Raw genomic sequence first — 13723 nt, forward strand, 5'->3', positions numbered from 1 at the left:
TTAGAGCTACCAAAAAAAAAAAACACGGAGTAATAAACTTAAAGGTTTAAAGCAATCCTGATATGGCGATACCCGGCCCAAGGCACACAAACTCAATCCCGATCAACCAAACACACATACACATAAAAAATAAAAGTTCTTTCTCACAACATAATTAAGTTAATAACACGTAATCACATTACCCAAAAAAAAATAAAAATTTGGCACGAGTCTCTACACCTTCAGTGTATACCAAATACACCAACATATTCGCATGAAGTCTTTCACTTCAATGATTGAGATGGATTATTCTATCTAATAGAAGTTAATCATGTTGCAATTGACCTGATAGATAGTCCATTCCTATCAGCAATTGTAAATAGTTCAAATTACAAACATTGGTGATTTATATCTCCCGTAAGTAAATCACATTTACATGCATAAATCATATTCAATATAATTTAGGACTTTTATATTCATCTCATGAACATTCATCGCTTGAATTATATCCAATGTATGAAACAAAGCATTTTAGAATAATAAAATAAAGCTCTTATTGATAATATAAATAAACAAATATTGGTTCTCAGGGCATAAAACCAACAGTATCTGCATATTGTTCATTGGAATAATCCATGCCCTGCCACCCATGTTGATCTATATTTGTTCAATCTGGTGGCCCTGAAGGTATCAATTGAGATGTGCTTGGAAAACCTAATATTTTAACAAAGGTGTAATGTTTAGCATTAAGAAAATAGTGATGCAAAGCTGGTAACATTAATGTATGATTACCTGAACAATATTGTTTCCCGGCATATATTGATGGCCAAACTTCCTTGATGGTTGTTGATTTGCAAAAGTAGAAGGCAGGCAGAAGGTTACAATGCTACCTATCATAGGCACATGATATATAAGAATGTGAATGTTATGTTCTCATTTCTTACTAAATGATTATTGCTTAGCCAATAACCTTGCCTTCAAATAAGGTTGAAAACCCCAAGCGTAGGGCTAAATCATTGAGAGCATAATAAACCGCTAAGTCCAGGATCATACCACAGGAAATCGGTGATACCTTGCTCGGATCGTAGGTTTTATGTGATGGATTTCGGCATTTTAGACGGCCAACTTTCAATTTTGCTTTTAAAGAGGAAATACTAAGGCGAAAAGACTAGAAACGAGTTTAATAAGCTAAAAGAGGCAAGTCTAGGGATCATCCATCCCGTAACTTAGGCCATTATCAGTTCTCGAATATAACTCAAGCGAGAGCCACAACCGCGCGCTCATGCTCGGAAGATTTAGCTTTAAAGACTACATTTATCAAAAGATGTGATTTATCGGAATTAAACCAACTTGTTTTACTAATGAATCGAACACATAGGAGACCACGAGCTCTAGGCATACCGCGTGCCAAGACCGCTTGACTAAACGGTATGGCAAGAAGTTAACACCCTTAGTTTAGACAAAAAATGGCTAGGTTAATCCGATTCTGAAAATCATGCTTTAAGCCCGAGGGTTCAAAAACCTAACAACAACTTAAGTTTTTGAAAAAGATTAACTCAAGACTTAGCCAAATAACTACTCACTCATAGTTAAAGGACAAAGCATAGCATAAAAATGAGACATGTTATTTAACCGTAGGAAACGAAAATAAACTTAATTTATATGAAGATCCAAGGCGTAGCTACAACATTAACAAGCGAGAAAATAACATATTACAATTACCTTAAAGAGTTCTTGAAGGAAAAGACTAGAAAGCTTGGGCAATAACTTTGGAGCTCCTAAAAACTAAAAGACTTAAAGGCTAATAATGAACTAGCTACCGAGAGAGAGAGAGAGAGAGAGAGAGAGAGAGAGAGAGAGCTATTTAATCAAAACATCTCTCTCTCCACCAAAATATCCCAAAAACACCCCCAAAATAGTATACTTGCTACTAATGGAAAGTTGAAAAAGCAGAAAATATCTGTCGAAAGCCAAAGGTATCGATACCTTTCAACATAGGTATCGATACCTGATGCTTGATGATTCTCCATGGATGTCTGGTATCGATACCTTTACCAAGAGATATCGATACCCTCAGGTCTGGACAGCTTCTGAACCTAAATGGACCAAATGGTATCGATACCTATGGGTAAAATCTGCAGATTTCAGGTTGAACTTCCTTCCTTGCCTTCAACACCTCCCGGGCATCCTCCGAGGCATCACCTCTCGATTCGTGTGACTTGGTGGCATAGCGCCACATGGCCTCGGGTGGTCGATTATCTCGAGGGCTATTCTTGGCGTCAAAACACCCATTATTTGCACGTTTCACCTACAACACTCAACAAAATACCTTACATGAACGATAACTTAACTGTAAATAAGCTACAAACTAGAAGACTAGAGCACCAAGATTGTACAATATTGGGTGCTCATCAATTATACATCTAGTTAAACCTTTAAATATCTCATGAAAAATTGTGATACCTGGTGCAGGATGTAGATTTATCCATGTGGAATTAGGCCTGGACCAAGGGAAAAGAACCTCAACATTGTTTTGATCAACAATGAAAACATTAAATATCCACTTTCTTTCACAGGCGAGAAAGATACGAAAATCTGACCTTAGTCCATATGCTCTATGAAAGTCGCTCCAACCACACAGAACACATTATCGATAATTTCTATAGGTTATGTTTTGCTGCCATGCTTGAACAAAACCCAGATTGCTTGCTCTTTGCCATTAAAGGTATCACGATAACCAATCGGAAGTGTCTGCATATAAATGTTATTTACCGGTACATCACTTCAGACCATGTTTTACTATTCTGTGTGTGTGTGTGTTCCACTGATTGGTGCCGACACTTCTCTCCACTTAGTATGAATATATCTACAAATACATTTGTTAAACCCTGAGTTGCTCAATCTCAAAAAATTAATCTATCTCTGAATTTTGGGAAAAAATGAGCAGTAGCGCTAGAGTTTCAATGGGAGCAATTTTTGAAAGTCAATTATGAACATATTAGGGGCAATGTAAAGACCCGTAAATTTACAAAATCTATTTACATGTTTTATAAGAGATAAAAGGAGGAAATTGATTTGGGATTAATGTGTAAAGTGTTGCATTTAAGGGGTGAGAGTGTGATATGTGCTTAGTGTATGTATGTATAGCATATATGTGTGTAGGGAATAAAAATTCCCCAATCCTCTACTCTCTCACTCTCTCGTCCCCTCTCCCTCTCGGCTCCCATCTCTCTCTCTTACACTTTCTCCAAAATTCACCCAAACAACCCAAAACCCCAACAAAGCAACCTCAAATCCTTCACCCCTTCGCGTATTTCCGTCCGTATATCGCCGGTTTGAGCTCGGTGGAGGCGAAATCCTTCCGTTTTCAAATTTGGAGTTAGGGCTTGGAAAATCATTCAAATTTGTTCTTCGATCTTTGAGGTAGAGAGTTCTAACTTTCAATATATGTTTATAACTTGTTTCTTGTAGCTTGATTAGTGTCTTTGATCGTTGTTATTGTTGTTGAAGTTGTTGTTATTGAGAAACCCATGAAAATCTGCAGAAATTCTGTTCGAACAGCCTTTGTTATCGATACCTTAGCCTTTGTTATCGATACCTTTGTGTTCAAAAACCCAGAAAATCACTTGTTATCGATACCCTTGCGTCAGGAACCATTTTTGACCAAATGGTATCGATACCTTTGTGTTAGGTATCGATACCTGTTGCTTATCTCCAGCTTTTGCTGTTTTGATTCGTACTTCACCGTTTTAGTTTCCAATCACTTCCAATCCATTCTAATACCTCCCGAATGATTCCTAAACTCGATTACTCGTACCTAATGACTTCGTCAAACGTACCCATAGCCTTAATGTTCATTTGAACTTGATTTCACGAAAATCATTTTATAAATCATTGTTGGATTTGAAAGAGATGAACGCGTTGATAAAAGGATTTTGAAACTTGCGGACATGACGAGAACATTTTAGGACATCCCGAATGGGTAAAGAGCCTGGCAGAGGACATCGGGGTCCTTTAATTGGCCCAGCATGAGCTGTATGCTCGTATTTGATACTTCAGGACATCCCGAATGGGTAAAGAGCCTGATAGAGGACATTGGGGTCCTTTAATTGGCCCAGTAAGAGCTTCGGCTCATGACACATGTATGAGACACGTTTGACGTATGGGGTTTTCAAAGTTCATTCAGTAAGACACATGATTAGTTTGAAAATGAAAGATTGGATTGGATTACTATTGTTGCCTTTGTTCATCTCGTGACCGTCCCAGTTTTTCATCTGCATACATTGTTAGATTAGAGCTTTCTACTAGGCTAGTGTAGCTCAAACCTTACATCAATTTCAGGTACTAATCCTGGGCAGTAGTTCATATTTGGAGTGCATGGATGTGGACACTCTTTTGGAAGCTAACATTGAAAAAGTTACTTAGTCATCTTTGTAAATCTCTTGAGAGATGTATTTGTAACTTCATTTGGCATTATTTATGTCTTAAGAATGTTGTAAACTCTAACTTTTGTACACTTGACGCTTTTGTTGAATTTGGGGCCGTTGAGCCGATGATGTACTTTTGTAAACATTTGGACGTTGAGGTGTAATTTATGGAAATGGGCTTGCTAGATCTTTTTGGGGTTATGGTGTGGATATTTGTGAGATTTTTATTATGGAAATTCATTTATTATTATGTTTAAAATTGAGGGCGTGACAGACAAACTTCTCATGTTAAGATATCATTATCTACATGTTTCATTTTTATGTTCAGCCCTTTGAATATGTACCACTAAAAGAAAAATGAAAATTGGTGACGAAAGAGTGGCAACGAAATTTAATTTCGTCACTAAATAAGTATATTTGGTGACAAAAAAATAAATTCGTCACTGTTTTGATAACTTCTGTGACAAAATAATTTCGTCACCAAGTATACCTATTTAGCGATGAAAAAAATATTTTCGTCACCAAAGGTACCCATTTAGCGACGAAATACATTTTTCGTCGCTAAAAGCTTAAAAAAGGTGACGAAATTATTTTTCGTCGCCAAAGATAATCATTTGGTGACAAAAAATATATTTCATCGCCAAATGAGAGCAATTTAGTAACGAAATATTTTTTTTCGTCACCAAATGCTTAACTTTGGTGACGAAAAATAATTTCATCACCATTTTAACGCTTTCAGCGACGTAAATATATTTCATCGTCAAATGGGTACCTTTCGTGACGAAATGTATTTCGGACATAACTCTTTCCTAAAAACTTCGATTGAGATAATTCAAATTAGGTTTGAACAATAACTCAATTGCCTACAACTTTCATGTTTATCAAAATTGCTAATTTTAATGTTTAAAGGTTCAAAATTACATTTGAAATATATTTTCATGTTAAACATATATGTTATATATTAGATATTTCAAAAATTTAATGAAAAGTGTGTGTGGTGCAGTTGGTCGGAGCTTGCGTGAAAAACTCAAGGAACTCGGGTTCGAAACCTAGCAGGAGCAAGAAAGAAGGATTTTTTTCCCATATGAAAACGTATTTTGCAACGAAAAATTTCGTCACCGATGTGACCCATCGGTGACGAATTTTTTCATCGCCAAAAAGAATAATTGATGACAAAAAATTTCGTCATCAAAAAGCACAATAAGCGAGGAAAAAAATTTCGTCACCAATTATTCACTTTTTTGTGACGAAATATTTCATCATCAAAATGCAATATAGGTGACAAATAAATAGATTTTGTCATCAGGTAGGAATTCTCGACAACCTTTAGTTGACAATTTTTTTTTCGTCACCTATATTATTTGTGATGAAAAACATGCAATTTGTGACGATTTTCATTCGTTACCCAATTGAATTTTTCTTATGTCTTTACTTCCCTTTTTGACTTTGGTTTGCTTGGATACACTTAACTGCAGTAAAACTCGACAAAAGAGATAATTATTAGGAAACAACTATCTTAACCTTCTTTTGGTTCAAAACTGACCCTATGATCTCCAAAATAAGAGTATGCATGAGTACAAATGAAATATCTAAACCTTGTCTTTGTCTTTGTTAAAATCAATCTATCTCTTCATTTATGCAAATTCATATGCATCTCTCTTGTAAGTTGTGAGTTAATCATATTCTTTTGTATAGGTACAAGATGCATGGTAAGATACATCACTACCCGACATTAGTTTGGAGGTTGGCCGAGGTACAAAGTCCATCTTTCTAGTTTATTTCTTTTCAATTTAGCTAAGGTTCACTTACCTTTGCATCCTAACTAGATTGATGGCATCATGGTGTATATCTTGATTGTTGTCTTGGTGACATGAGTCTAGTCATGTATTTTCTCGTTTGTTGTTGCTTTAGTTTATTTTCTCTTTTATGTTCATGGCGCATGTTTGCTCTCTCCTTGGGGTTGTTTGGTTTGCTTTTCAATGCATGTCAGTACATTAAACATTTTTTGTTTTTGGCCTAGGTTTGGAGCAGATCCATTTCTCTTGAGCAACAATGAGGTATCCTAAGGTATTTTTTCCCATTTTGATATATTCATGTTTAATTTGTGCTTTGGATATACCATCAGTAGAACCTAACACGAAAGTGAACTTTGAGAGTTAGACTAATTTGTCTTCTTCTTTTTTAAGTGTAGTGTAATGATGTTTGTATGTGTGGAATTTGAGAGAAATAATATGATAATTTATTTTTGCTTTCTTCCTATTGTGTTTATTGCAGGATATATATGCCGAGCAATGCAAACTTTTGGGTTGAAAAAAGCTTGAATAAGTGAATAGTTATAGGGGGTCATTTATTTGTATTTTGTTCTTTTCGAGTTGAAATGATACTTGAACACCTTATGTACTAGAGCATATTTTTTAATTTTTTAGTTATCAATGTATACCTTTTTATTCATTAGTGGATGTTTTTATCTTATTAATGATTCTGAGCAGGAACTAGAAATGTCATTTTTTTTATAGGAAAAAAGACAAAAAAAATATGACAGATTAAAACTGCCATGTTTTACTTTTTAATTACGCTTTAAAAACGTTATCTCTTTTTGAAAAATGAAGGTTTTAAAGCACTTTAATGACGTTTTACAACTGTCATCTTCACTTTCAATTACATTTAAAAACCGTCATCTTTATAGATATTAATGATAGTTTCAAACCGTCATTTTAGGATTCAAACTTTTAATATTAGCTCCATAGATGACAGTTTCAAAATTGTCATCTTCACGTTTAATGACACTTTTAAACTGACATCTTTTACGATGATTGGAGCAGTGTTTGTTGGGGATGCAGACAACTTTCAGCAACAAAGGTCTGTGACCAGCGCTGAGAGTTCCGCAACAGGTAGGCACGCGGTCAGGCTCGCAGTAGGTAGCGCGCGACAAGCAAGCTCGCGGTCGAGATGGGCCGTGGGCCGCAGCCCAAGTTGGTTGGAGGGATCCAGCTATCACTTAGGGTTTGCCTATAAATATTAGTTGTTGTATTCATTATTTTTTGAGCGACCAGAAAAAGCGAGAGGCTGTTTTTGCTATACAGAGAGAGAATTCTAGAAAGAGAGAGTGCAAGAGAAAACTTTTCTCAGAGAGGAAATAGAAGACTTGTAATCTTTAGTTTTCTTTGTTCATAGTGGACTGGTGTGGCTCCCAGGGACGTAGGCAAGTTGCCAAACCTTGTATATCTGTGTGTTCTGTTTTTCTATTCCTCTTTCTCTTCCTTTTCTCTGGTTTGTTTTCTGTGACGATAGTATCCCAAGATCCTAAAGTGTTTTTTGTTCGTTGTGAGTCGAGCGCGAGGCTCCGATTTCCCAACAATGTTTGCACCAACATTGGGTTATGGATATAAATATAAATCACTTTAGAGTTATTGTCCTTATGCATTGCAAACATGTCTAACATACTTTTGTCAGAGGTTAGTCGACCCACCAACCCATCATCCATAGTTCGATGTGGACCTTTTTGGTACATTTCACATATATCTGAATCTAATTCCTTAACAACAGCCCTTAAATCAATGTATGATATCAGGTCAGAGTCAATGTCAAGTGGAGTCACATTCCCACCAACATACATTTTGTGGGGTCCCTTAGATATATACCCTCTGTAACAGCCCTGATTTTTGGAAGGTAAAAATTTCGTTAAATATTTGAATTTTATTTAAATTACTTATTTTTACTTTCAGTAATCCGTCGTAACTAGATTCTAGTCCTTCGGGGCCAATCGAATTAGATTCCAACTGACTACTTGGAGGAACCGAGCAACCAACTTACCTAGTTACTAGATAAACCTTTTGAACCTCTTGAACCGTTTTGCCTTTAACCATTGGTCAATAAAAGTTAGGGTAATCTTTGTCCATTGGACAATAGGCCTCCTATTAAAAAAAATGTTGGTTAGTACATGGATATAGTATTATATATGTTTTAAACACTTGTGCAAGTACATTTATTCTTTGTTTATTGGGTATTCTCCCACCCCCTATTGTCCATTGGTCATTAACCACTAGAAAAACTATTATCCATTGGGTAATAGCTCTAATCTTCCAACAAGGTACAAGATTTTATTTAAATAATCAAGTATGGATTTTCCATGTGATTTTATGCATTAAAATATTGGGGTATATCTAAACCCTAGATTTCTAAAGTATTTTATTGATTAAACTAGTACTTGTATTTTATTATTATTTTAATGGATAGAATCTTAGCCTCTTATTTAATTGGGGTACTTGGTACCACATCTATATTTAAATATAGGGCATTTGTACACATGTATCAAAACCCTAGATTTGTTTAGTACAACATATATTTGTTTAATCAAAACATGTGCTTAATTGTAATTCTTTAATAGGGTATTTGGATTTGAAAATCTTGTACTTTTGTACCTAGCCTTTATTATATATATATAATGTACTTGCGAGAGAGAGAGAGAGAGAGAGAGAGAGAGAGAGAGAGAGACAGAAGAAAAGAAGGAGATTTGGTTGTACCTTCCATGATCTTCTTCATCCTTTCAAATCCTTGGGTAAATATTCTTCCTAGCCAAAATCTACCTCCCAATTGTCCTTCTATTATTGTTTAAAGACCAAATCTTGAACAATTTATCCTTTCTCTCCATCAAATCTTCCATAACCAAATCCTTGGTACAAATCTTAGCCATGCAAGCCTAGGGTTAGGCCTTGATCTTCCAAGATTGCATGACAAGTGTCAAAATTTGAGGTATGGAGAGAGAAGGGGGGGCCGGCCTTGAGGAGGAGAGAGAGCCAAAGTTTTGGCTATAAATAGAGCCATTCCCATGCCATTGCAACTCACACCTTCCATTCTTCAACTTCTTTCTCTAGAAATCCTTTGTTCTTGCTTTGTTCTTCTTGTTCTTGAGTTCTTCTTGTGTTCTTCAAGAAACTCATCCAAAGCTGCCACTCGACCACCCTCCGATCCAAAGAGCTTAAATAGTTTAGTCAAGATTAGGTTTCGAGAGAGACCTTTCTCTTTCGAAGCTACCGGAGACCACCGTAGGAAGTTACTCCGTCCGACCGCCGATTACCGTCCGTAAGCCGTTACTACCGCCTAGAAGAACGGTATGGAAATCCTTACTTACTTACTTACTCAAGTATAACGTTGTTGTTTTGAATTTCTAAGAAAGAACGGTTTTCGAAAGCTAAAACGTTACCATGTGAATCGAAGTATTCGTATTTTGATATTTCAAGGAGTATGAGTTTGTATGCATGAATTGATTGTGTTACTTGTGGTATATTATAGAGTTGGATGATCTTGTTAGAATGTTTCATGCTTACTTTTGTCCTACCGCGGAGTCTATGCATGTAAACGAGACATCTAAATCAAGAAAGTTAGAGAAATGACACCTAGGGTGTGGTTAACAAGGAAAAATATTTTCCAAGGAAGGAAATATTTTGAAACTACATTATGACCGGTTTTGGTGGCATAATGTGAGTTGGGTGTGTATGTTCCAATAGGAATCCGTAGCAACGGAACCATTGTGAGGATGTGTGTGTTCCAATGGGAATCCGTAGCAGCGGAACCATTGTGAGGATGTGCGTGTTCCAATGGGAATTCGGAATAGCGGAACCATTGTAAGGTTGTGTGTGTTCCAATGGAGATGCGGAATAGCGGAACCATTGTGAGGTTGTGTGCGAAATGGGAACCCGAACCGGTGAAACCATGGTGAGGTATGGCTTGGTTATCCGCGGAGAGGAGCCCATGCAAGATTTTGTGTGCCAATGGGAACCCGGTGCGGTGGAACCATTGTGAGGATACTTGGGAACCCGGAACGGCGGAATCGAGGTTTGGTGTGTTAAACAAATGATTTTGAAAGATGGATTGGTATGTGAAAATATTGACCAGTCTACGATGAGTCGCGTAGGAGAAATTCAGAAAATCTTGGACACCAACGATAATTGATTAACGAATATGGATGTGTCGTTGTTAGCTGTGTATACATGTATCATGTGGAAATCGATGATTGTATAACCTGTTGTTTGTAAGTTATGGATTAGCGGGTATGGGATTGTTCTGCTGAGCTTTTGTAGCTCATGGTGTTACCTTTGGTGACCCTGACATATTATATCGGTGGCGATGCTGATATAATGTGTCAGACTTTATAGATGTTCAAGACGAACAGTTCACCGTGGAAGCTTTTGGAGCAGAGGAGCTTGCTAGGATGGAAGAGCAGACAGAGTAGTATTAGGAACCCTAGTTTCCTTCCTTGTTGAATAAATGTACCATTTACTTATGATGTATTTATGATGTAATAATGAGCCAGACTCTCTTTATTATGTAATAAATGCTTCATTAACGTACCCAAAAAATCGGGGCGTTACACCCTCCATGGTAAAAGATAAGTGTTACTGTTGAAAAGCCCATTTTAAACTGAAAGGTAAACAAAAAAATAAAAAAACAAGGGTCAATAATTGCCTTTGTTCGGACAAAGATAGACACGGGGGACCAAGTGAGATGAGTTTTGCATAATCAAGGGGACCGGTAGCATACAAAAGCCATTAAAATGCCATACCAAATGCAAAACAACAAAAGCCCCAAAAAAATTTCGTAACCAAGTCAAAACTCCAATTTTTTATTTGTTCGGACAAAGACAAACAAGGGGGATCAAATGAGATAAGTATTGCATAAAGGGGGGACCAGTAGCATAAAAGGCCATACCAAATGCAAAACAACAAAAATCCCAATTTTATTTCGCAACCAAGTCAAAACCCAAAATTTTTATTACGGTATACATATAATACTACTTCCAAGAACCCTAATAATCCAATACAGAATACATAACATACTAGTATATCATATACTATGTCAAAATACATCAACATTTGTGCCTTTGTCTCACAGACATCTAGGATTTTTTTTAGTACAAAACGTAACTTGAAACTAGGGTTTCAAGTTCGCCACGATCTACAGTTCTTTCGTTGCCACGATCAAAGCCTGTGTCTTCTTCGAGGGTTTCCGTCGATTCACTACGCAGAGCAAATTAAAGTGACGAGTGGGAGATGAAGAGAGAGAGAATCGCCATGGGGTGTCCGAGTGTTTTCTGATCGACTGAAGTGGAGAATGGGAGAGGAATCGTATTTCACTATATAATATAATAAGGATATATTTGTCAATTCATCCATTCCGTTAACGGAGTTTGTCTTTTTTTCATTTTCAGTAGTTGAGGGGTATTCATGGGTGTTTTTAAATGTGAGGGGGTATTTATGAAAAAAAAGATAGTTGAGGAAGTATTTATGTATTTTCACCAATTATATTTTTTAAGTCAACTTGGATACTTTTAGGGCGCTGCTATTCGCATCTGTTTATTTGCAGCCCTTTATTTTCTCCCATAGTTCGTTAAAAATTTCCAATTATACTCAACAGTTAGTTACTGAAATTGAGATACATTTTTAGCATCCAATTACCGAAATATAATATTTTTTTCAACAGCTATTTATCGAAAATGTATGTTCGGCAGTTGTTTACCAAAAGTTAGACATATTTTCGACATTTAGTTACCGAAATATATTATTGTTTTCAACAGCTATTTACCGAAATGTTATGTATGATTTTCAACAACCATTTACCGAAATGTAGTGGGTTATGAGAGAAAATAAAGGGCTGCGAATAACAGCGCCAACTTTTATCAAATAGCTTTTCACGCTCTATTTTTTTAAATTTTTATATCTAAATATATTTTTCGGTATTTTTAACTTTTCGCAACTTTTTGTTACCTTTTCGTCATAATTTTAGGAATTAATCATTCGTTCAACGAAATCGGGAAAGTTTAAAACGCGGACCGATGTTGAAAAAATTTCATATAAGATGACACCATAGACATAAAGGACAGTTATTTGGTATTTTTTCATTTTTGTGCAACTTTTTTTTTGCTTGTGGTCATATTTCTTTGTTTTTTAGACTCCTCTCGTCGAGATGAATAATTTATCTAAGAAATATGATGCAAAGCTAACAAAATTAAAAAAAAGCGAACGAAACTCACAAAATGAAAAAGACAAAAATTTACAAAAATGGAGTCTTTATGTAGAAAATTCAAGATCTAGTTTTCAACACTTAAATTTCAGCTTCCGGTTGTTGTTTTCAATTTTATCGAACCTAAGAAACAAAAAACTACTCCATGTGTCCTGATTTATTTGTCCAATTTTAACATACAACGTGCTGTTCAAAAAATTGTCTATGTCTTACAATATATAATGTTTTATATAATTATGAAAACATCATATTATAGAATTAATTAAGATCTATCAAACAAGATCTATATTGCATATATAAAACATTTTAGATTGAAACGTGTAGACGATTTTGTAGGAGCTAGGTCTCAAATAGTGAAAAGAGACAAACAAATCGGGACGGAGAGAGTATACTAAATTGAAATGTCATTTTTGCCCTTGACAATATTTAAGTTGTGTTTGACTAACTAAAATAAGCAATAAATACTCTTTTTTTTTAATTAAAAGTCATGTAATGTGAAGGAATGAATATATGGTAAAGTGAAAAATAAGTACTTAGAGCATCCGCAAGGACCGCAATATAATAATCAAAAGTGAATAATCAAAATTTGTTACGTCAGCTTTTGATTATTCATTTAGAGGGTTGCTAAAGTTAGCAATGCAAAGTCTCATATTGTTACTTTTGATGATTCAAATGCCCAAATTTGATTATTGATTAGGAGATTGCTAATTTTGATTATTACAATGTGATCACTTTTTAAAACACGCATTGCAAATTTTAGCAATTTTTTGATTTTGATTATTATATCGTGGATGCTCTTAAAAAATAAGAAAAACGACAACCTTTATATACTCCTCTTTCAATCAAAGAAATACTACAGAAAAAAAAAATGAAAAAGAAACAAGAGGGGGAAGATGGCGTGGGATAGAGACCAAATTCCTAGCCAGTGTGGCCCGTCAGTCTAACCCTTGATTCCATCTCTTTCCTTTCCATCTGTAGCTTTGGGAACAGACGGCTTTCCACGACCTGTGATAACGGTTGAGGTAATGCTTTGTTTGGTTCACTTTTTGAAAAAAACTATTTCAACTCAAAAAATACTCATTATCCCTTGCTACTTCCAATCATTTTTCTCATTTCTCTCTTTACCCTCCAATCATTATTCTCATTTCTCTCTCTATCTCTCTCCACTCATTACCCCTATATCCAATCATTACCATATTTCTCTCTCCACTCATTACCCCAAAAATCAAACTTAAAAAATCTCAAAAACCCATCCAATAAGTGTTTCGATTTAGGTTTTCAGAAGTAGTTTGGTTTTA

The sequence above is a fragment of the Rhododendron vialii genome, chromosome 10a, assembly GCF_030253575.1.
Source record: "Rhododendron vialii isolate Sample 1 chromosome 10a, ASM3025357v1".
Lineage (NCBI taxonomy): Eukaryota > Viridiplantae > Streptophyta > Magnoliopsida > Ericales > Ericaceae > Rhododendron > Rhododendron vialii.